Here is a 23507-nt window from a genome sequence, read left to right on the forward strand (position 1 = left end):
GGCAGACGAGCATACGGCCCACCTGATGGTAAGTGGTCACCGTCGCTCATGGACGTCAGCAATGCCAGGGGCAGAGCCAAGCCGCTGCCTACCATAAAGAACTCTCCGCAAGCCTCGTTTGAAGAAGGACATGTCATAGCGCTCGGAAAACACCGTGGAGGGGAGTTCATTCCAAAGCCGGATGGTACGTGGCAAAAAAGATCTTTGGAAACGCACTGTCGATATATAACCCTAAAAATACTACTCCTTATTTGCACGATAGCTTAATAGAAATTTTAGTAAAATGGTTGATTGTTTCGTAGCCAATACGTAGTTTATCGGTATGAAAACTGTCATAAAAATTTGTAACAGAACACGTAATGCCTTTTTGTTTGTGTTAGCAATTCATTCAGGAAAAAAATATATGTTAGGACTCACATATTATTGTTTATGACAAACGTTTAGGATTTCCCGCTTAATACATTCACATATTATTTAAGATATTGATTATTTTCTATGTAGTGCAATAATTACGAATTGCAGAATCTCAAAGGTTTTAAAGTGTCTGGCGGCATTCACAATAGTTTTGTGGGCAACGTTAACCATTTAAAACAACTCGAGCCCTGCGATCATCTGCTTAACTAAAGAAAAGAGTAACTTCACATGATTAGCAAACATGCAGGCCAGGCATGTTTGACACAATAATAGTTGTGTTAGTTTTGAAGTACTAGTGTTGTTTCAGCTTAAATCAGTTGCTGATATGCGAGCATGAATTTATACATAGGATGCTACAAAGGGCTAAAGTTAAATTAGTGTCGAGAGGAAATGAAACGAATCAAAACGCTACCGACAAATAAACTATTTATACGAATACGACATGACACTAGTTGCGACTTCTGTTTGCTTTAGATGGCCGATCCACAAATAACAAAGCATTTACTGTTTGTTGGATAGCTAGCTATATAAACACATGAAATCCCTTTGATTTAAAGTTAATACAGCTCAAGCAGAAGCTTTGATATCCCAGAAACGTTCTTAAGGATCCACCAGTGGTAACAGTAGGCAAAGGTCACCGTACTCACAGAACTAGTAGCAAACTTATAAAACCGAGCTCTTAATTTCGTCCATACATCCTAGATAAGCAACAAGGTCTTTGAATCAACTGTGATCCCTCCATTTCAAAATAAATAATCATTCAAAGTACATTTTCTTTATGGTATGTGCTGCCTTGCAAGAGTAAAACGACTGGCGACTTACTCTCTTCGAAAACGTTACATTATTTATGATTTTGCGTGAGAAGTTGGTATTGATGTTAGTGTCAAACCAGTTAAACAGGTGTATCTATTACATGATTGAATATTAAGTATAAATATTGTAGATTTAATGTAGCTTAGATATTTCTGGTCATTGATTCCAGCGTGTCCCGCAATTTGTGTAGTGCAAAAACTGGCCGCGTTATTATAAGTCACTTAAAAATTTTAATGTACCATTCAGCTATTAAATGCTTATTGATTGTGATGAATTACGCATTAGAATATGATGACCTTTTGGAGCTACTAAGCCATTTTACTAAAACGTTTCCCTAGATTTCAAATTTTTGACGTCACATCTAAAATCCGGTGACAGAATCGACTTTATTATATCTAAAGTCTTTTGTATGTGGAAGAATTAGTGGTGGCTAGAAAGCTTTTCCAGCTTGTCTAGGACCTGTGGGTGAACATGACTTAGCCAGAAGAAACAGAATTTGCTAACTTGACATGATAACTCCAGGAAGGTGCTTCGCGAATGCATTTACTACCGGATCGGAATCGCGACCCGCTGAGAAGATAAGGCGAGAAATTCAGCGGACTGATGTTATAATAATATTAAGTTTCATTTCGAATTTTTCGATGAAATAATGAATAACGTAAATGCCCTAAATACGTATGTGTATACATCAACGTATTACATATTAGCATACAGATATTGAGAATCCTATTTGCATTTAAAACTGATAAGTCAAAATACCAACAGCTAAAAATTTGTAAATTAATATATCAGCAAATTAACTCTTCGTTTATCGTGTCTGAATTTTAAATATGTTTTCGTGAAATGAAAGAGCAGCGATAAAAAAATACATGTGTAAATAGCTTTGATGGAGTGGTTTGCGTAGCACGACGTGTCAGCAAACATTGGAATGAATCCTCCTAAACAATTCAACGTATCTCGTATGCGCTAACCTCGCTGTCACGTGCTATTTGACTTTGTCTAATTATTTTTCAGTTCTAATTTTAACATGGCCTTTATTAGTACGTTTTAGGGCTCAATGATGTTGACATTGAATTTGTACTACATTTTGTTTTTTGGGAAATAGATAATCTTGATACTGGGTACTTGGTTTGCGCAAATAGGATCAAGAATTCAAAATGCATTCGGCGGTTTATCGCATACCTCAATGTCTCACTTTCGATTGCTCGCTAGCGTTACTGTGGTATCTCTAAGACAACTAGAAGTCGTCGTGGCCTAAAGGATAAGGCGTCCGGTGCATTCGTATCTAGCGATGCAACGGTGTTCGAATCCCGCAGGCGGGTACCAATTTTTTAAATGAAAACGTACTTAACAAATGTTCACGATTGACTTCCACGGTAAATGAATAACATCGTCTAATAAAAATCAAACCCGCAAAATTATAATTTGTGTAATTACTGGTGGTAGGAACTCTAGTGAGTCCGCACGGGTAGGTACCACCACCCCGCCTATTTCCGCCGTGAATCAGTAATGCGTTTCGGGTTAAGGATGGGGCAACCGTGAACTATACTGAGACCTTAGAACTTATATCTCCACATGGGTGGCGCATTTACGTTGTAGGTGTCTATGGGTTCCAGTAGCCACTTAACACCGGGTGGGCTGTGAGCTCGTCCACCCATCTAAGCAATAAATGCAATCTATGATTATTCATTGAGAACAGTAGACAATATTGACCTTAGAGTACCGGTTTATGGTATTATATTTTACGACCTTCGCACCTCCGCCCCTTTCAATGCGACGTGTTTAATCTACAGGGGCCGAAGGATTTTTTCTCGAGTTGATGAAATCTTATCTAACACCTTACAATCTTTGGTTTTCCTATTTGTTATGATACTTGATTTTTTTTTATATCTTACATATAAAATTCTTGTGTCACAATGTTACCATGCTCCTCTGAAACGGTTTGACCGATTTTTATGAAATGTTATGTGCATGTTCAGTAGGTCTGAGATTCGGCTACTATCTATTTTTCATACCCCTAAGTGATAAGGGTTGTTCACCCCTAACATTTGTTTTTTTTATTTTTTGGGCAATTTTTTTTTTGTTATTATCAGGAATTATGTAGTTGAATGAGGTTTTGTTATTTTTATATTCCCTCATCGTTCACAGCACTACATGCCTCTTTCACTCATTTACCACATCCTTACACACTTACAATAAGTTCGTTTCTTTTATTTCTACACCAGAAATTCCCTAGATATCTCATATATCAAAAAACGTTTGCCGGGTCAGCTGGTAATTTATATATAAATAGGTATGTATAGATTGGTGATCGTACTGTATTATTATTTTAATCAAAAAAATTATATGTTACATTTATTTTGTTATCATTTCTATCTTAATATAGTCTGGATTAAAACTCTATTAGCTAAAAGCCGACTATGGTAGCACCGATGAAAATAAAATATTTTTAGACAATGTTTAATATGTTAGCGGTGTAAGGATGAAGTACGCAGTATCATTCATTGTTATGACATTAGCGTAGTTTTTTTAGACTTTAACCTGTTGTTTTTTTAAGCTGTATTACAGTTTTTTTTTTTTTTTTTTTTATTGCTTAGATGGGTGGACGAGCTCACAGCCCACCTGATGTTAAGTGGTTACTGGAGCCCATAGACATCTACAACGTAGACGCGCCACCCACCTTGAGATACAAGTTCTAAAGTCTCAGTATAGTTACAACGGCTACCCCACCCTTCAAACCGAAACGCATTACTGCTTCACGGCAGAAATAAGCAGGGCGGTGGTACCTATCCGCGCGGACTCACAAGAGGTCCTACCACCAGTAATTACGCAAATTATAATTTTGCGGGTTTGATTTTTATTACACGATGTTATTCCTTCACCGTGGAAGTCAATCGTGAACATTTGTTGAGTACATATTTCATTAGAAAAATTGGTACCCGCCTGCGGGATTCGAACACCGGTGCATCGCTTCAACACGAATGCACCGGACGTCTTATCCTTTAGGCCACGACGACTTCAAACAGTTGTAATATCCATATAATTTTGTCCGTGTTATAATTATTTTGTTTTATTTCATGTATTTAGGGAATTTGTTTAGTTCTTTTATTTATTTTAATTCTAGATTTGAAATACAAAAATCTCTTGTTTAGTTCAGAATACCCTATTCTGAAAAAAAAATGTTCTATATTTTTAAAAGACCCTTATCAAACGATGAGACAGCCAACTAAAGTACTTGTTCGAAAATAGACCCTATTTTAGCTTAGCATTACATACAATTTTAGCAGTTTATCATAGCAGGTAGCTTAGTAAAGCAGATTAGCATTACAATATGTTGCCAATGCCAGAATAAAGTTCAAGCGAATGAATTAAAAAAATACATAGATTTCCAAAGCCTAGAAATGACAAATACAAACATATGATTTTTATTTTGATAGTGAAACAATTCTGTTTGAGTGCGCGCAATGTCAAGCACGTGACGACTCCAGCGGAAAACGATCCGTGTACCCTTGAGGCCAGAAAAAGTGCTATAAAACATTGTTAGATCGACTTAATGTAAACAAATCGAATGAAGAAATGATTGTTCAAACTTTTATTTGATTGAGTGAGTATACGCGAATAGTTTTTGTTACGTAATTTAAAATTTACTGTGTTTTAAAAACGGAAATAACAATAGCATTTTTAAATTAAATTCATTCACACGCACAATAATTAATACGAATTTTAATATAATAGAATTTACGAGAATTTTAACATAACAGAAGAACTGTGGAGTTTTTGGTTTTTTTTTTTATTAATTTCAAATCGAACTTGAGCAATGATCATTAACATTAACTAACGCAGTAATATCTTACCAATCAATAACCAAACGTGCGACGATTCGTTCCATATACTTGGGACTTAAAGAAAAACACAACTTCGAACCCGACAAGGTAATTGAATCGTTATTTCCGCTAATCTCCACTCATTTACGTGTAACAAGGCAAGCATTCACGATCACCATGACAATGACACACGGACAATGAAATGCAGAAAACCCCGAGTTTTCCGAATAAACAATACAAAAGCATTAAATATTCACGATTGTCCGGAACTAATGAGCACTGCCACCGAAATCGCAGCGTTTCGTTTCACTGTATATAAAAAAAAACCTGAAAGCCACTTTTCATCGACGAATTTCACGCGCCGACGTCTCAAAGTCAAGTGCAACTGTTTATCACTCGGACTCGCATCGAGATAACCGCATCTCGAACAATGCTGTATTCGAATGAAAATATCGATATCGGTAACGCGAAAAAAAATTCGAACGATACGCGGTGATTAGGTCTTGTGTACCTGTGCAGAGAGCACGTGCGAACGGCGCGGTGTGCGAAGCGCGAATGCCGACAACCTGCTTGTCAATTGTTTACATCGATAATTACATTTTAGTTCCATTTGAAAAAGGTCGAAGCCTTTTGCAGCCCGGAAAATCGGATGCTATAGCTACAACGCACGCTTGTCTTCATTGATGACGGTAGAAATGCGTAATGAACAATCATATCGAAATATACTTGTAACAAACAATCCGATTTATACAACATATATGTAGTTGATATATCTAGCTGAATGTAGAATTTAAAATATTTGTAATTAGCGTTTGAATCGATTTACTGATGAAACGAAAATCCAAAATCATTGTGGAACCTAATGAATACTAAAATAATACCAGTAAAAAACGTGAGAATCATAAAATTGAACCTGTTTAAATTATAATACACTTATATACAGATCTAAAATGAATATTCCGATAAAATATTTTTTTATTTATTCCTTAGATGGGTGAACGAGCTCACAGCCCCCCTGGTGTTAAGTGGTTACTGGAGCCCATAGACATCTACAAAGTACATGCGCCACCCACCTTGAGATATAAGTTCTAAGTTCTCAGTATAATTACAACGGCTGCCCCGCCCTTCAAACCTAAACGCATTACTGCCTCACGGCAGAAATAGGCGGAGTGGTGTTACCCACCCGTGCGGACTCACAAGAGGTCCTACTACCAGTAAATAAACTTACAGTTATAAACAGTAACTTAAAACTGTTTGACTATAAATAACTTTAAGCCCCCATAGATTTGTTTGATGCCTTTTTACATTATCAGGACAAGTACTAATAACCTCTACCTCAAATAATTAATTCTAATGTAGAATTTCGTTCGTTGAATTTTGGTAAGTTCAGAAAACGTGACTAGTTGTAATGACTGGATAATTGACACGTGCTCTGCATATTTTTCAGAAATGAACAAACTTACTAAACTATTAATTACCAAGATTAGCATCCGTTAACAGTTACGCGATGATGTTAAAGACGTCAATTTTTGTTGAATATAATTTCATTAATGTTTTCTTTATCTGAATAAATCTGTACTTGTATTCATAGTCTTCATATTACCTTAACCGGTGATATGGTGAGATTTGGTAGTGATCAGGTCAAAGTCAAAACAAAGTTCGTTTATAAATGGTTAAAATTTCCACATGGGAATTAATTTTCTATTTTTATTTACTCGCTTATGCTGATTAACGAGGTAGGGAATTGCTAATGTTACCCACGGGATCGAATAGATATTGACCGACCTCGAAGCTCCCCAGCTTGGCTCCTCGGAACGACAAGCTTTTGGTTGTCATCCGGAGCTGAGGAAGTCGTCGTGGCTTAAAGGATAAGACGTACGGTGCATTCGTGTCGAGCGATGCACCGGTGTTCGAATTCCGGGCGGGTACCAATTTTTCTAATTAAATACGTTCTCAAAAAATGTTCACAATTGACTTCTACTGTACAGGAATAACATCGTGTAATAAAAATTAAACCCGCGAAATTATAATTTGCGTAATTGCTGGTGGTAGGACCTCTTGTGAGTCCGCGCGGGCAGGCACCACCACCCTGCCTATTTCTGCCGTGAAGCAGTAATGCGTTTCAGTTTGAAGGGTGGGGTAGCCGTTGCAACTACCCTGAGACCTTAGAACTTATATCTCAAGGTGGGTGGCGCATTTACGTTGTATTTCTATGGGCTCCGGTAACCACTTAACACCTGTTGGGCTGTGTAACACCTATACAATTAAAGAAAATTAAAAAGATCTGAGCACATTCGTTTCTGTTAATGTCTACAGCGTCATTTTCAATGTTCCATAATTTCCACCACGTTTCTCTTTATCTAGGGTATCTTCACACATCAATCCGCTAAAAAAGAAAAACATTATTTTGTAGGTTTGGCAAGAGAAGATTTTCCATAGAGTGGGTATCATTGTTAAATAAACCAACGGTCCGAATATCCTAGTTCGAAAATTCTATTCTACGCAATCCTAACTTGAAAATAACGTTAGCGCGATTCAGGTTTTGTCTCAAACATCTTCAATTCTACGCTAGTTACCGCTACATCAATAAAATCCTACTGTATTTCGTAATTTTTTCGGTCATAATAGTCGACACAGGATCGTGCAAAGCCTCGCTTGAATCTTGATCTTGCTTGAAATTCACAATTCAAATAGAATTACTTCGGTATCTGAATAGACGATCGCTTAGATTTTTTAATTCTCGGGGTAAATAAAAAAGACAGCTCTTTAAGAGAAACCTTTATAGCTTAGTATGTATCATCGACTATATCAGGTACCGCCGTCCGCCGTGAAGCAGTAATGCGTTTCGGTTCGAAGGGTGGGGTAGCCGTTGTAACTAAACTGAGACCTTAGAACTTATATCTCGAGGTGGGTGGCGCGTTTACGTTGTAGATGTCTATGGGCTCCAGTAACCACTTAACACCAGATGGGCTGTGAGCTCGTCCACGCATCTAAGCAATAAAAAATAAATTAAAAAAGGTACAATATATGTCTTTTATTATAATAGCACACATTCATTAATGATAATATCAACGAGTTTTACACTCAGAATGACTAATTCTTGAAAATTATCACATTTGTTTTTGATGACAAATAATTAAAGCATTCATGGCATAAAACGTTTGGTTAGTTTTAAATGTTACAAAGAGCGTCATATAAGAACTCGTGAAAGGTATTTATGAGCGATAGCATTAAAATAGTGACATTAGTTAGTGGTCACGTTTCTATGTCCGATGATCGTGCCGCATCGTTGCCTAGTTTAACTGCCCTCATCCTGTTTCATACGTTATAAGCCATAATATTATTTCTGATCTTGCTACGTCATCTTCGTCCTTTCGTTGCATCGACTGGTCAGATTTTTGAAGCGAAACCTTCTTTAGCACTGCTCTGATTTGAAACTCGATGACTTTTCAAACATTTTCGTTGAAATGACCCTGTATATTTAGCCTGGAAAAGTATGAGATATAATGCTTCTGAAATCTTTTGCGGTAGACAGCGGTTTGGCTCTGCCCCTGCCAGTGCTGACGTCCATGAATAACGGTAACCACTCACCATAAAGTGAGCTCGTCTACCAACAAGGGCAATAAATAAATATATATATATATAAAGTTTTTTTTCCAGAAAACTACCATCAGTTATTCCGTCGCTGTTTAATAAAAGTGGTTTAAGTAATTTAGCTGTTGTGTCCTTGACATTGTCCAGTTTTATGGACGAGTGTAATTAGTAGGAGGTATGGGCCAAACGATACTCAGCTGCGTGGTGATCATGTAGTCAAGGCACGCCTACCACTATGTTTTCATTCATTTTCTAGATCTTTCTACGTTAAGTGCAATCATGATTGCATTTAGTCATGACTAGCAATGTATCTAAACCGGTTACTCATCTGCCGTTGTAAGCTGATTGATTTAATCTTATTTTTACTAGGAATCGTCGTGTTAATTAATTTAGATTCATAGCTAATATATTTAAGATTCTTGATCGCTGGGAAAACTTCGTTAATGGCAAAAAATTAGCAGTGAATTAATTACTGTAGCGAGAGGATTTGAAATGATTCGGTTTTATTTTTAAAAGTTACGAGGAAACAAGTCTCCGTAGTCCTTTTACTCATCAGCCCTGGGCCACGAGTCCATCAACGACGCTAATAAATAAATAAAAACAACTAAAATAATATTATATTAGCATCAAACAAAAGCGAGTTTGAACACACAATCATATCTTATGATTTGCACTCACCGCAAAAACCAATACCCACAAATTATTGTTTGTATTCAATCGAAGATCGGTAGTTTTCCATAAAATTGCGTTTAATAAGCTACACACGATAAAATGATGGATGCGGCACACAGTGGGTCGATTCTATGACTTTAGTGACTTACGGCCGTTTTCAATAACGTATCTGAGTTTTCGGATAGATAGCTATCTCCGAATATCAGCAAGAGCGTATCTATCCTTAGTTTGCGTTTCACAATCACGGATAAGTGCTATCTCTCTTTAACCAACAGTAGATAGCTTCTTCCCTCCGATTTATCCGAGCCTCTTGATACGTTTCGTTCTACTACAAATACGAAACAACATCAGGATCAAGACTTATTTTATTTTATTCTAAATTATAACTATAATTTAACCAGCATATTGTAGACTATCATAAACACATTTGTTTATAACAAAAAGTAATAAAAACATATGTAGATTTTTTTAAATTGGACGTATTGCTATTTTTATCCTAGTCGAAATTATGAAACGAAACGTTTTGACAGTCCGTTTGCCAATAAGCAGTGATCAGTTTCTTTTGTTTGTTTTTCTATTGTTTACCTACTATATTAGATGATGACTTACCTCCAAAACGCTTTAAAACTTTCGTTTATAATTCTAAGTGTGTAATTAAAGAGCTACAGTGAAATAAAATGAATTCTGTAAGTATCTATGAACTACATTGATAATAATAATTTTACTTTGAAAACTTTGAGTTCAAGTTTAGAAAATATATCTTTTTCAGTCAAGAAAGGCAGCACCCATGACAAAAGATGAGACGATGACTCTAGCAGAACTTGTGGCGGCGAAAAAACATTTCAATAATAAGGCAACAAATGCCACAAACAATAAATTGAAGGAGCAGGCTTGGCAAACCCTTGTAAATGATTTTAATTCGTCGATTCGTCGTTTCCCACGAACTCCATCGCAGCTTCGACTAAAATGGGAAAACTTAAAGAACGCTACGGCAACATAAGAAACAACCTTAGTAAGGTTAGTATAATTAGTTGATTGTTTGTCTCTAATAACACATTGATAAACATGATTTTTTCTTCAGGTTGCCGTAGTATTTGAAATAATTATGCTCTTTGTTACAGGCTGGAGGTGGTAAGGATTGCAGATGAAATTTTGGATAAAGCATGCACATTGTTGTAGGTCACATATAATATTTTTAACACTTTTACAGCCAAGCGGAAACAAGGTGGAAGAAAAGAAATGCAAGGCTAGCATAGGGACAATGCATTAGCAGAATATCTAATAGCAAAAAAGAGACTTGACTTGGAAAATAAAGAAAAGGGTAGCAAAAGTTAAGTTAGATTTAGATAATATAAAAAATTAAAAATTACTTAAAAGGAATATTAAATTTCATAAATTAAGTAGGCAATAATAATTTTATGTTAGATAGTTTTTTAAGTATATGTACAAATTCTAAATTAAATATCTTGCATGTACTAACTACCATGTAATTATCATTTTGGAAAATAAAAAATAGTCAAATTATCTTTGGAGTTTATTTTATAAATTATCTTTGGAAGCAATTATTTATAAGTACATAGTTGTATTTCAGATGTAAGTTTTGAAAAATTGTTATGAACAATTATATTATTTTCCTGTAATGTATCTGCGACTGAAATTTCTGATTCTAATTCTTCTAAATTCATACTTCTGACGATATTATGCAGCATGGCAGCTATAATAACAGCTTGCATATTTTCTAGTTTTAATCTACTTTTCAATGATATACAGGGAGTCTTCTTTTACAAACACCAATGCATCTGAAAATTATACATTATTCGCTTAAATTATTTTACAATACAGTATAACAAGCTCTTAACTAAAAAAAAAGATTACCTCTCTATAGTATTTCTTGTTTTAATATGTGATTCATTTTAAATCGTTCCGATTGAGTATGTGGGTTAATTAATCACGTTAAAAGATAGGGTTGTGGGGATAGCCTCTATCGGCAAGCAAATAGCAATTTCCAAGTCCACCTTGTTATCAATGTTCTCTTGATATGTAGATAATTTATTATAATAGTGTCATATTAAATTCATATAAACACCTAAATATATAATATAAATAAATAAAAATATAATAATCTAATATATAAAATTCTCGTGTCACAGTTTTCGTTGCCATACTCCTCCGAAACGGCTTGACCGATTTTGATGAAATTTTTTGTGCTTATCTGGTATCTATGAGAATCGGCCAACATCTATTTTTCATCCCCCTAAATGTTAGGGGTAGTCCACCCCTAAATTTATTTATTTATTTTTTAGACAAAATTTTTAATTTCAATTTTTTTATGATACAACATACAAAAATACATACAATCCTCAATTTTCACCCTTCTACGACCAACACTTATTTTTTATTTGCTAATTAAAAACTTTAAATTTTTTTGCGAGGATTTTGTTTTTATTTTGTCATGACGTAGAATAAAAAAAATCATATTACTCTGAAATTTTCACCCCTCTACGATCAATCCCTATTTTTTATTTGTTAATTGTAAACTTTAATTTTTTTGGCAAGATTTTCATTTTTATTTTTATTTTGTCATGAATTAAAATAAAAAATCTGATGTTACTCTCAATTTTTCATCCCTCTATGATCAACCCCTATTTTTTGTTAATTATAAACTTTAATTTTTTTGGCAAGTTTTTTATTTAGTTTTATCATGACTTAAAATAAAAAAAATCATATTACTCTCAATTTTCACTCTTATACGATCAACCCCTATTTTTCCATCCGCAATAAGGTTGCAAGATGGCAATCAAATATTATAATTGTAGTACGATAAATTCTTATTCAGAGTTTATAATTTCAAGTTCCTTTAATTATGATTTTTTTAAAATTGAATTTGATCTCCCGCGCTCGCCGGTCGACTACTGATCAACTATCAATCGATCAGCTATCCCCACCAGGTGTCACCACTGATCCAGCAAACATCACGTAGTAGGGATGGGGACGAAGCCGGTCTCCTGTCTTACTTACTCACTATACATCATAGATTATACACTTAATATATTTGAGAGCTATACAATACTATACATTTTTCAGCCAGGAATGGTTAATTATAGTTGTATCATGAGTAGACCCAGGCCATCAAGCAACAACATTTTGAAACATCAATGATGCATTGCACACAAATTACACATTCAAAATACTCTTTTTCTATTTCTAAATTCCTCTCCTATATTTGAATCTGTAACACAAATATAAAATGTAGAGGTATTAGTGTGTAATAAGAATGAAGGTAAATAGCCTACCAGGTTATTGTATTAGTATATGAATGTCATTTAGGGCACCATGGGAATCCAGCAGTATTATAGAATTCCTGTTGAGTGTGATTTTGTAACACAACAAAAATTAGGTATAATTTTGCTATTGCTATAAACAAATATAAGTTGTAATAACGAGTACTTTTATGGTTAAAATTTATCTTACCTTTTTGACGTTACACTCAAATATGGTCTCATTAAATTAATCAATTCATTCACAACACCTTTGCTCAGAAATCTATAGTCAAATTCGTAATTATTGATCTTCGCCATGTAATTCAGACGATCTTTATTTTCCTAACCATATGATATCGGCCTCACTATCACTATCTGCATCACAATCCATTATCATTTGAAATAATTCCATATCACTATCATCACTGCTACAATATGCCAATATGAAGAGAAACAATTATTAAATTATAGCGATTTACTTTCGAAAGATAAACATGTAACCGGCCGATTTTGACAGATAAGCGAATGCCCATACTAGAGATAGCGCCGCCTACCGGAGAGTTACTTAAAACTCATATTGAAACGGAAGTAAGCACGATTTGTATGAGCGTTCTATCTTTAGCAGGTTATCCGTCCTCCCGACGATGGATAGATAAATCCGATAGGAACTGCTGCCCGTCGATAGGTTATTGGAACGTAAGTAAGGACAAAAATATAGATTTGTCTATCTTTAGTAACCGAAACTAGGGATAGATAGGTTATTGAAAACGGCCGTTAGGGACCAACTTTGTTTTTTTATAATTTTTTTTATGTAGATAGATAGAGCTCGTTAATCTCAATAATAATCGTTTTGGGCAAAAATTACAAAAACTTTATAGTTTGGTCAGAAAAATGTGTTTTGTGATTTTTTTGTATGGAACGGGTCACATTAAATTAAATTCCTGCTAAGTACCGCGAGGTCCCGCTTTGAAACTTTATTTTCCTTATACCTTGTCTAGTCTACTATCATTTGATGCTATGAACATGTGCATAAAGTTGCAACTCTGCCAAATAAATGGATCGAAAAAAATTAATAAATACATAGAATAAAAACCGTTTTTTTTTTTTTCGTAAGTGCTTTTAAGTTAAATTTGATATGGATTAGTAAGTAAAAGCACGTAATGATACCCATAATTACATAATACCTAACAACAATACATTTAGTAGGTCTCTAATTATGCAATCTCTCTAAATATTATATATTTTGTTTCACCTTTCGATCTTTGGGTCAGAAGACGAAAGAAGATTGTGTAAAATATCCTCATTAGTCGACGTTCTACTTCTCATTCTTGAATAACATCTCTCTGTATATTTCCGAAAATCTTTATTGCGAGCTTCCGCTGCCTCTTCCGAGAGTTTACCTATACGAATGGCACCAAAGTTCTTCATTATTATATATCACTGCCATGTGCCAACAATTTATGGATACTGGAAGGCATATATAATACCAGGGATATACATTAACATACAATTCTGCAGTATATCTAAAAAATTCCGAAAAATTGGAAACCTGCTCTCCAGATGCAACAGAGTGAAGAATCACGTGAAGCCTCTCTATTAAATCTTTACGTATTCCTGTTATGCGGGCTGTTTCTTCTGCATCCCTGAAAAATCTTCTGGCAGTATTGCCATCATTGGTTGTTCCTACTCCTTGCTTGACAACATCTATAAGTAAACCGCATTCCTTTTTAAACGCTTGCTGTATAGCGCTCTTTCTGATTGATATTTTTTCTTTGTCATCCCCCCTTGCAACCCCATTTCTTGAAGTCCAAACGATAAGACGCAAACAAAAAAGTGTCATATAAAAAATAATCTCACAGGAAACTACATACGATGAAAAAATTGTGAAGTAATAAAATTATATTTACCGATATGAAGTAAGCACTCCATGCATCTTATCCAGGCATATAAAGATGGCATTCCATACTGGAATATTTCTTCATTATTTTCTCTTTGATAAGCAAGTCACTTCAAAAAACTCTGACGGTTTTGCTTTGCAAATATCACAGACAGCAGAAAATGTTTCTGAAAAATATGAGGTTATTTTGCCGTCTATCATCATCATGTGCAATTGATGCTTAACTTCAACTTGTTTGATTTTTGATGGCTGAAGTCTTTCTATTTCTTCTGTTATGCTAGCTTTTATAATTGTCACTGTTGACTGCGTTCCTTTTGTAAATTTAAACATTATTGGACGGCAATAAAAAGTTGATGAGGTCGTTTTCCCAAACAATTGTTCCATCAAATTTCTGAAGCCTTATAGGAACTAGACTGACCATGAAAATAGATGAATCATCAAACTCTGTTTCAGTTTTTTGTTTATAATTACTTTGACCTGGGGCTCTATCAAAGCCTATTTGCTTATAAGCAGTAGCTCTCTTGCAGAGTCCAAATCCGAAGTAATCACATCTAAAAGCCTATATAGCGCCAAGTTTAGTAATGCTTGCATTTTAATAGTAGCTCCTTCTTCAGTAATAATTACCTCGTCTTTCCCTGGATAACATTTGGTCTTTTCTTGCTTAATTTTATATTAAGAAGGGTATAAATCAGACCCATTTTCACTTGCTGCTTCTCTTAGGTTTATATACTGCCACTTAATTTAAGTGAAACTAATATTGCCTTATCGGGAGAATATGTACTACTTTTCACTTTACTTGTAATTAAATACTCATTAACTTTTTCTAGATCTTCGGGGTGATTTGACAAGTGGTTCATTATTTCTCCTACATCTTCATTTCTAGTGTTTCTCAAACTAGTAATTGTAGTAGCTTTCATTTCATCCGGGGATAACGAAAGCGATTGGTAAATTTGTTCAGTGCGTCTTCGTTTTTGCCTGGATCCCAATTCTTCAAAAGGTTTTCGAGGTGCAAAAATAGATGTCGAGGCTTCTGTAGTACATTTGAGGGTGGTACATTTTCAACATCTTCAGTATTAGAAATCTCGAGCCTTTCATGTGCAGTGTTGATAGCTTCAGGTATCATTCCTTCGGGCCAGTTTATTGCACATTCTAACCAATCACATTTTTTTCTTATAAACTGTGCTAACATGCGACTACTTCGTTTCCATATTGCACTTATATTTGAACAAAATTGCGTACTGAATTTTTGGAGCTCAACATTTTTCTTTTCGGTCACGTTTATTTGATTTTGTAGGAATTGAAAGAGTTTTTTATTATCAGACAGCGACTGTAGTTGCTCTCTTAAAATCATAAATAATCCTAAATTGTTAACAAAATTATCAATTATAACGGAAACAGCAAGATCACAACGACAATCACGAGATGTTAGTAGTAGTACGAATAAACGAACACTAGTTAGTATATAATAAACATGGTCACTTTATACTTCCAGAGATAAACAAATGTTTACTATATTTTCTACTACCCAGTAATGGCTACTTAACTAATTATCCTCATTAAATAATGTTAACTATCTTAATAATTAGAGAGATTGCTTAATTAGAGACCTACTAAATGTATTGTTGTTAGGTATTATGTAATTATGGGTATCATTACGTGCTTTTACTTACTAATCCATATCAAATTTAACTTAAAAGCACTTACGAAAAAAAATATAAAGGTTTTTATTCTATGTATTTATTAATTTTTTTCGATCCATTTATTTGGCAGAGTTGCAACTTTATGCACATGTTCACAGCATCAAATGATAGTAGACTAGACAAGGTATAAGGAAAATAAAGTTTCAAAGCGGGACCTCGCGGTACTTAGCAGGAATTTAATTTAATGTGACCCGCTCCATACAAAAAAATCACAAAACACATTTTTCTGACCAAACTATAAAGTTTTTGTAATTTTTGCCCAAAACAATTATTATTGAGATTAACGAGCTCTATCTATCTACATAAAAAAATTTATAAAAAAACAAAGTTGGTCCCTAAGTCACTAAAATCACAGTATCGACCCACTGTGCGGCAGCCAGGCACTAATTAAAGAAACACCTTCTGTTTGTGCTTTATCCGAAAGTATATTGCTTTAAAGATCGCGCTAACTTAAGCTGTGTTTTTTTAAAAATTGAAATGGTTATTAATGCAATAATTTTTAATGTTAAAATGGATTCATCATCAAGTGGCAAATCACTTCAGTGTACACTACACTGCTTACTATCTATAGTACTCCTAACTTATTTAAATTCAGGCTTCCATTTAGATGGTCTATTCTGGGTATCATTGTGATATATTCTAATCTTTTAAGTATTTCTTTATTGTAGTCATCAATAAGTCGGAGTAAATTTGGAGCACTGTTTGCACTGAGTATGTTAGCTATTTTCTTGTCGCCATCTTCTGGTTTATATCTACTGAGTTTGCTCTATTTAATTTTCTGATAATTGGCCCTAATTTGAAGGATCCAAGTATGCTTCCGTTTTGCATTTTTCCAAACGCATCAAGCCTGCCCAGCAGAGTATTTTCAAACAGATCTTTTTAATTCTATTCAATGTCTCAATCAACTAAAGAAAACTTCGTGATTCTATTATTAATTATTGTAGAAAATTTGTGTAAATAGGACAAGATTACGCCGACTTACATAATTATTGGTTTTGTCATGGTTCTTATCACTACGTCTAATTGTCTTATTGTTATGATCAACTAACATTGAATCGCTATTATGTTACTGCAATTAGGTTGATGTGATTACAAACTATTGTTTTGATGGTGAGCTAAATGAAAAATTAAATATAATAAACAATGCTTATTTGTAAATCTTCTCCCGGAACACAAAGGGCACTGTCTGAACACCCCAAGCGGTCGCCAACAATAATGGCCTTGGTCCTAAGCCTGGCCCTAGACAGTCCAGTATCCTTGAGGTATCCCTGTGTTTGTTGCCACGAACCACCGTCTTCCAAGTACCGCGTATACCATCACTCTTCGGCGTAACCATTTCTCGATTCCTAGTCAAAGAAGGTCACTGTCGATTTATTTATGATTTTAAAATTAACTTAGAAAGTTGTAGTTTTGTTTTTAAATATTATTTATTGTAATCTATCAAAATATGCACCAATCGTTTCGATACATCTCTGCTAGTACAGTGATAATTTTTAATGCCTTTTTGAAGAAATTATTAGGTTTACGGGATTTTGTACTTACTGCCTCTGGGATATCGAATTTTGTGCCTGCCAAGGAGCTGTCCAAACTTTGAAGTACAGCAGAGGACACAAAGCTTTCAACCTTGTAGCTACTAAGCTCTTGAAGCCCAGAGATCGTCTGTTGTGCCCAATTATGTCGAGCGTTGTCGTATAGAAGCAACAAGGATGACGAATTATTCAAAGTAACGCAAGGCATACCTTAACGGATACATGGCGCTCACCTACTTAATTTTTTGACGTTACCGATTTAATTATTTTTTTCTAACTATGCTGATAGCCTTGAGAGGCTATTTCAGCTTCTACTTGACGTGTAGGTAAGCTCGCGGGGCTCAAACCGGGAGTGTTGCTAACACTGGCCCTAGCAAGAGCAGTGCTTCGCAGAATCTACCACCGGATCCGAAACGCGATCCACTGAGAAGATCCGGCAAGAAACTCAGTGAGTGGGCTGTGTCTATTGGTTAATTCACTCGTCGAGCCTTTCGTTGCAAGCGACCAATTTGACGCAAATGAACCAATAGTGTTTTGAAGCTAACGTTGAAAGCTGGTGTTAACTCAGCAATAGATTGAGTGTCGCTAGCTTTCAGTATCGCTTATAGTTCTTCGTTGTTAACTTTAGTTTTCGAGTGACCACATGTTTCATTTTTTATATCAATTTTTTTATGTCGGAAGCTTTCAAACCAATAACGATAGTGGGTCGTGCGTTCGTTTTTAGTGTTCAATCCATACATGTCATTAATTATGTGAGCCGCTTATGCGGCATTGCTACCGCGACGGAACTTGCACCCCGGTGTGCCCGGTCACCCCGGCACCGGCTGCTGTCCTATGCAATTTTTTTTTTTTTTTTCTTACAACTAACTACTAAACTAACTAAAAACTAACTACTCTACTATATACACAAGCCAGGACAACAGTCAGCAACCGTGGGGCCCGACACCGGCCCCATGCCGCGGCCACGCCTCTACAAACCAGAGGAGGGGCGGCGGCACTAGTTTGGCGCTCACCCGCTAAGGGCTCCACAGAAGGGGAAGACCGTCGCGGGGAGGGACCGACATATAATCACTCCCCATAAGGGGGAGTGGTCCACCCAACGGGGGTGGGAAATGGGTCCCCATAGGGGGGCACCCCAACGATGTGGTGGGAAACGACGAGTGTGGACAGCTCAGTCCCATGGGGGCACTCGTTATGAACACTCCCATATCACTCCGGTTAAGCCGACTATCTTACCATAGAAGGGGGTTCCAGTAGCTCCCTTGGTAGCGCCCGACCATCACGTGGTCTGGCGTGCAAGGGAGCTAAATTGTGGAGATGCTCGTGGGGTCCACCGTCAGCCCGCTCGTAAAGATTACGAGCTAGCCTCCGGATGAACTCCTCGAGCGACTCCACATCCAGACCCCGGGCGATTACGGCATTTCTGACGTAACGCCCTGCTCCTACTATCGTGCGAAGAGCCAGATTTTGCTGGACTTGTAACCTCTCATAGCGAGCGGCGGTCATCCTCAAACTCCGGTCGATGTCGACCCCCAAGTACCGGACGCTGGATCTAAGCTCGACATTAGCGTCACGGAGACTGAGCTGTCCCGGGACGACTGTTGTGCGGACTGGACCGAAGAGAATAGCCGCAGTCTTCCCCACGTTGACCGCGACCCTCCATCGGTCCAGCCACTGGGGCAGTTAGTCCAATAACCTCTGCATCCTCGAAATGGCCGCAGAGGGGAAGTTGGATGACGCGAAGTAGGCGCTGTCGTCGGCAAACAGCGCCATCCTCACGTCGGCTTCCCAAGCTTCGAGATTGCCCTCGAGCGTGGAAATGTCGTTGGTATAGAGAGCGTAGAGGAATGGTGCCAGGACGCTCCCCTGCGGAACTCCGGCCGTGACTGGGCGCACCGACGACTTGGCGCCCTCGACCGCGACAAGGAAGGATCTTCCCTCCAGGTACGACCCCAGCAGTCGCACGTCTTACGGGGCTCGAACCGGAGTGTTGCTAGCACTGGCTCTAGCAAGAGCAGTGCTTAGCAGTATCTACCACCGGGTTGGAAACGCGACCCACTGAGAAGATCCGGCGAGAAACTCAGTGGACAACATTCAATGGAATTTATTGCCAGCCATACATAAATAACGTTTCAAATGGCCAGTATTGTAAAACTGCGACTACATAGGTAAGGACGAATGTAGTCTATTTTGTATTAATATTGTTAAGACACCCGAAATAGAAATACAGGTCTTACTAGTTCATCAATTATCACTTAAGAAATGACGATACGAAATCGTGCTCTTACGAAATACGATTATAAGTTCACGATTTTTCCTTATTCGTATGATCAAAGTCTAAAAATCAGTTTTCTTTCCTTTTTGTTTCGTTTCGTTTTTTAAATAAAGTCGAAGTCCGCCTTTAGAACAGTAATAACGTCACAGAATGTATTTCTTTAATTTGAGATTTCTTTTATGATAAAAGCTCTACTAGACTGAGATGTTTATTGAATAAACACGATAGGCTTCAGTAAATTTTATTTAAGCTAATCGTCCTAATTTCTCCGATAGCTACTGGATAGAAAGCTCGACTCCAGTACCATGGAATGCGTGTTCGATACCCGCCTAAGTCAGTATTGTTAAAAACTACATTTGGTGTGTAAACTTGTTATTCTCTCAGTACTTCTTCTTTTTCTCCACCTTATCCCACTAGGTGGGGTCGGCACAGATATTTTTTCTCTTCCATTCTCTTCTATCAGCCGTCATCTCAACACTCACTCCTCTCTCTCTCATATCGTCATTCACACGAATCCATGTCTTCTTCGGTCGACCTCTTCCCCCTCCCTTGCACTACAATTTCCTTACATCTCCTAGTCACATGCATCTTCTCTCTACGCATCACATGTCCATACCATACAATACCATACCATTATTCTCTCAGTACTGATAAGCGAAATGTACGAAGAATAAAAAAACATATCCCGTTATCTGCAAAGAGTTTAAAAAATTAACACCAATTTTTTTGTAATTTAGTCCCACCTCTGTTATTCCTTTATTTGCGTGATCCACAAAAGGCGAATACATAAAAATGCTTAACGACGAGATTCTGACCACCGGAGGAAAAGCTAATTTAGTTTTAGCAGCGAACTTATTCAGAAGACAAGAATTTAAACTGAATACCACTTACCGCTATACTGAATATTTAGCTTACAGCCTATTAATACCAGTAAAGACATCCAAAATAGTCCAACAGCGCGATAATCAAGTTACCTGAAACAACGAAAGCAAAATGATTAATTTAAATACTAACAATCACATAACGTTAACTAGTCCCGTGATAAGTTCGTAAAGAACTTGTGTTACAGGTACCAGATAACGGAAATAAATGTAAGATTTTTATTATACACATACATATATTTAAGATACATCCATAACCCTGGAAAATACATTTATATTTATCATACAAATATCTTCCCTTGGCGGGATTCGACCCCGTGACCCCCTTGTGTAGTGACTATGTCACTTACCACTACACCAGGCGGCCGTTAAATAAAAAAACGTTTTAAATTTTTTTAGTGTGTACGGTCAAATGAAAGAACCGGATCGCGAATTTTAATTCCAGAGTGTTTACTCCACAAATTGATGCCAAAACGTGATACACGAAGCATTTGTGTGATTTATCGTTTACTCAATCCTTCTAGTTGGTTCGGATCGTGATAATAATGTTTTATCATGTTGTTTTGTTAATAAAATTAGATGCGTAATGTAGTAATGGAATATTGAATCAGCATCAATTGAAGCTTTGCCTATATCCTATACACACTGAGGGCACAAAACGGTTTCATATTTTTATTGTTATACTTATTCCATCAGTATTTTTTTTCTCTGTTTTTTTTTGTTTGTTTGTTTTGACCTATATAGTTTTTCATTCAAGTGAATACAAAAAAAAACAGCGACTTCATAGGCCTTCATTAGACTTCATGACTTCATTAGGTTTTCACTTCAAAAGTTTGAAGTGAAAACTTCTTTAGTATCGTTGTTTGAAAGTCGATGAAACGAAAAAGGGAAAAGTAAAAAGAGACAGACATATAAATTCATAAGATTTAACGTGGGAGAAAATGAGATAGTAAACTTATGCAGTGTTTCTTATATTCGTGGTTCTCTTTGTGCTCTGCTTCGTACCTAATATTCGTACTTAATACATTCTAAATAAATCTATGTAATATATACGAATGACGTGTAAAATAATTATCAAACTGTATAGTGATACATTATCACTGATACACATCATAGTGATGATCATTACTAAAACCTACAAAATTATCCTCTTCCCGAAATTTTACATTCGTCTCAATATCTTGAAGCCAACATTTTTTAAGGTCCTACTTCTTTCACTTGTGAATTGCAAATATGTTTTTTTTTGTCTATTTTTTTTTAGTTTTCTTTAATTCTTTTAAACTTTAGTATTATTTTTTTTTCGAAATTATGTGCTTACGACAACATGTGCTTCTCGCCCGTGCGTAATAAATTGTTTTTTTTTTCTTTGAATTAAAAACGTCAAGTAAGAAAGTTGGTCAATAACGGTACTACTACTTTTTTCTTGATAATTAATCGGGTTAAGACACGACTTATACGGAAAGAAAAAAGAAACCATTTTTTATCATTATCCGAAAAAATTAATTCGCAAATATTATTACAATTTACAAATAATTGAATTTAATACTTAATTCACACGCAGTATATTATATTTTTTTTAAATATAGTAGAATTTTAAATGGCAATTGAAAATTGGTTAGTTTCAGTATTACCAGTTTCAATATTACCTTATAATTTTTCAAATATGTTGTACAATGTAATAAACTTTTAAACTTTTTATTACTAATTCCCATTAATATGAGGCAAAAAAATAAACATGTAGGTAATTGAATATATTGATGTCCATTTATTCAAGTGACCTCATAATTACGCGGTAATGAAACTGAATTACAACATATTATAGTTCTTTGGTGTAGGTTGGACACTATAAAATGTTGTGATAAAAAGCACTTGTAGTAGTTTCAATATTTGGACACACAGGATTATATCATCCTGGAATTTCACCCTGCAGTCGCCGTGGCCTAAAGGATAAGACGTCCGGTGCATTCGTGTTGAGCGATGTACCGGTGTTCGAATACCATGTGGGTACCAATTTTTCTAATGAAATACGTACTCAACAAATGTTCATGATTGACTTCCACGGTGAAGGAATAACACCGTGTAATAAAAATCAAACCCGCAAAATTATAATTTGCGTAATTACTGGTGGTAGGACTTCTTGTGAGTCCGCACGGGTAGGTACCACCGCCCTGCCTATTTCTGCCGTGAAGCAGTAATGTATTTCGACTTGAAGGGCAATGCAGAACTCAACGCAGAGCAGGGTAACCACTTAACATCAGGATAAATATAGATAGTTAGAGGTAATGATAGTTAATAGTAGTTAAAAGTGGCTGAAGTCGCGTTCCCCTATTTCCACCCAAAGAGTAAGTGAAAAATCGTATATCTACTAAGAAATTACCAAATAAGTACGCTTTTTTAACCACTAGATCAAAGGAAGTAAGACGAGTCATATAAATTAATTATAATATTGATGTACTAAAACCTCGTCTCTAATCACGACAAGTAATCACTATGATTAACATCAAATATCAAGGTTGGTACTTGTTTAATGTTTTTAAAAGTTCAATGCATTTGTTTACTATCTGGTAACGAGATTTTTATGCGTTTTAAACCACGTTTAAACAACGATATTAAACATCTCATCGTCATAAAATATTGCGAATGCAGTT

The 23507-nt window shown here is 35.9% G+C and overlaps 2 protein-coding genes and 1 long non-coding RNA gene across 8 annotated transcripts in view; 1 reads left to right on the forward strand and 2 right to left on the reverse strand.

The window, feature by feature from the left end:
• Nucleotides 1-23507, reverse strand: part of LOC114240756 (uncharacterized) — a 259933-nt gene that overhangs the window by 181109 nt on the left and 55317 nt on the right. Inside the window, exon 1 of one of the 6 annotated variants that reach the window (XM_089729688.1) lies at nt 5563-5621. The exons of 1 other annotated variant lie outside the window; for it this stretch is intronic. The gene's annotated coding sequence lies outside the window, so the exon portion shown is untranslated. Of the gene's footprint in view, nt 1-5081; nt 5622-23507 lie in introns of those variants that run through there. 4 more of the 6 variants (XM_028171410.2, XM_028171409.2, XM_089729687.1 and 1 more) reach the window with 4 other exon arrangements.
• Nucleotides 1-23507, reverse strand: part of LOC114240824 (uncharacterized) — a 327083-nt gene that overhangs the window by 167439 nt on the left and 136137 nt on the right. The gene's annotated exons all lie outside the window — the stretch shown is intronic.
• On the forward strand, nt 8856-10841 carry LOC149502306 (uncharacterized). Its single transcript, XR_016323533.1, has 2 exons — nt 8856-10003; nt 10087-10841. It is a non-coding gene; the product is annotated as an uncharacterized LOC149502306 (long non-coding RNA).

The sequence above is a fragment of the Bombyx mandarina genome, chromosome 09 (assembly GCF_030267445.1).
Source record: "Bombyx mandarina strain Sakado chromosome 09, ASM3026744v2".
Classification (NCBI taxonomy): domain Eukaryota; kingdom Metazoa; phylum Arthropoda; class Insecta; order Lepidoptera; family Bombycidae; genus Bombyx; species Bombyx mandarina.